This window comes from Penaeus chinensis, chromosome 22 (genome assembly GCF_019202785.1).
Source record: "Penaeus chinensis breed Huanghai No. 1 chromosome 22, ASM1920278v2, whole genome shotgun sequence".
Classification (NCBI taxonomy): Eukaryota; Metazoa; Arthropoda; class Malacostraca; order Decapoda; family Penaeidae; genus Penaeus; species Penaeus chinensis.
In genome coordinates this window covers 9,450,962-9,453,461 of record NC_061840.1, presented here as the reverse complement: position 1 = coordinate 9,453,461, position 2,500 = coordinate 9,450,962, and the positions used below count along the sequence as shown (strand labels likewise).

General features: G+C 54.4%; 1 protein-coding gene across 2 annotated transcripts in view; it reads left to right on the top strand.

The window, feature by feature from the left end:
• The window catches only part of LOC125036851 (nascent polypeptide-associated complex subunit alpha, muscle-specific form-like), a 31,648-nt gene that overhangs the window by 694 nt on the left and 28,454 nt on the right, over positions 1-2,500 (top strand). The window lies entirely within an intron of this gene.

The following is a 2,500-nucleotide window of genomic DNA, read 5'->3' as shown; positions in this document are numbered from 1 at the left end:
GGTCGGCCTCTCGCAGGTGTTACTCGGCTGCCGGCGACGAGGAGCTCATTAGGTAATGAGGCGCATTTGATGCTCAGTCAGTCGGCCAGCGTGACTGGCTGACAGTGCGAGGGCTGAACATTCCTGTCAGTGTACATTCAAGACAAATTACATTTTCCTTGATTAAATATTTATTCACAGTGAACGCGTGCCACCGTCAAAATACACAAATTTCTTTTTAAGGAAAAATTTTGAAGTAATTCAGCAATTCGTAAGTATTACGAATATAAGTATTTTATAAGTCTTTCTTTGAGGGTATATATATATATTTAAATGAAACAAGCAAAATTAGAAAAGTATGAATAAAGATGAGACAGACATGACAGAAAGTACGAGAGATACATACACACACACACACAAACACACACACACACACACACACACACACACACACACACACACACACACACACACACACACACACACACACACACACACACACACACACACACACACACACACACACACACACACACACACATATATATATTATTGTCTACGACTAAAAAAGGATGAATAAAATATTTTTAAGGTGATGATACAATGCTAATAGTATGATGATAATAAAGACAGAAATTCACCGAGGGTGTCTAGACATGCATTTAACAATGCTAAAAATACCCAGTTACTAAGAGCAATATGTGGGGCTTGACAGATAGAAAAACAACATCTTCAGCACATCAGCTCGAATTGTCAAATGGAGTCATGGTACATGTTCTCCTCTGTTTAGATGCTGAAACTTGGTGTGGAAGGCCTGTTTGACGAAGGGAAGTGAAAAACGAGCAGGTGGAGAGAAAATAAGTGTGGCAATGTAAGTGAGAAGGGAAAACTCGAAGAAAAAAGAGAGAGGAGAGAAGTGGCGAGACAGGTAAAGCGAAGGAGGAACAGAAACATGGAGGAATAATGCGCGAGAAAGGGAGAAATGACAAAAAGAGGAGCGAGGCGTCAGGAAGTAAACGTGAAGATGCGAGTCCACGATCAAGGGCAGATGTCAAAAGCGGGGAGATGCGGGGAGCCAGAAGGAGAGAGGAAGTGAGAGTAACAATGCGAAGGATTGGAAGAGATGTGAGCAAGAGTGAGCAAGAGAACGAGATAGATTGGTTTAAAGGTAGGCAGGTCGTCGTCTCCTTAATTAACTGGTGGCAACATTTCTGCCAACAAATAATAATGCCATTCAGTAAGACAAAAGCCGAGGAAGAGGAAGCAGGGAGCAAGGAGCTGGGGAGGGAGCAGGGAAAAGGAAGCCGGGGAGGGAGCAGGGAGCTGGGGAGGAACGAGGGAGCAGGGATCAGGGGAGGGAACAGGGAGCAGGGAGCAGGGGAGGGAGCAAGGAGCCGGGGAGGGAGCAAAGAGCCGGGGAGGGAGCAGGGAGCAGGGGAGGGAACAGGGAGCTGGGGAGGGAGCAGGGGAGGAAGCAGGGAGCTGGGGAGGGAGCAGGGAGCAGGAAGCTGGGGAGGGAGCAGGGAGCTGGGGAGGGAGCAGGGAGCCGGGGAGGGAGCAGGGAGCTGGGGAGGGAGTAGGGAGCCGGGGAGGGAGCAGGGGAGGGAGCAGGGAGCCGGGGAGGGAGCAGGGAGCCGGGGAGGGAGCAGGGAGCTGGGGAGGGAGCAGGGAGCCGGGGAGGGAGCAGGGAGCTGGGGAGGGAGTAGGGAGCCGGGGAGGGAGCAGGGAGCCGGGGAGGGAGCAGGGAGCCGGGGAGGGAGCAGGGAGCTGGGGAGGGAGCAGGGAGCCGGGGAGGGAGCAGTGACTGGGGAGGGAGCAGGGAGCCGGGGAGGGAGCAGGGAGCCGGGGAGGGAGCAGGGGAGGGAGCAGGGAGCTGGGGAGGGAGCAGGGAGCCGGGGAGGGAGCAGGGAGTAGGGAGCCGGAGAGGGAGCAGGGAGCCGGGGAGGGAGCAGGGAGCTGGGGAGGGAGCAGGGAGCCGGGGAGGGAGCAGTGACTGGGGAGGGAGCAGGGAGCCGGGGAGGGAGCAGGGAGCCGGGGAGGGAGCAGGGGAGGGAGCAGGGAGCTGGGAGGGAGCAGGGAGCTGGGGAGGGAGTAGGGAGCCGGGGAGGGAGCAGGGAGCCGGGGAGGGAGCAGGGAGCCGGGATCAGGGGAGGGAGCAGAGAGCTGGGGAAGGAGCAGGGAGCAGGGAGCAGGGAGCAGGGAGCAGAGAGCAGAGAGCAGAGAGCAGAGAGAGAGAGAGAGAGAGAGAGAGAGAGAGAGAGAGAGAGAGAGAGAGAGAGAGAGTAAGAGAGAGAGAGAGAGAGAGAGAGAGAGAGAGAGAGAATAAGAGAGAGAGAATAAGAGAAAGAAAATAAGAGATGAAGAATAAGAGAGAGAGAATAAGAGAGAGAGAGGGAGAGAGAGAGAGGGAGAGAGAGAGAGGGAGAGAGAGAGAGGGAGAGAGAGAGAGGGAGAGAGAGAGAGGGATTGAGAGAGAGGGAGAGAGAGAGAGAGAGAGAGAGAGAGAGAGAGAGAGAGAGAG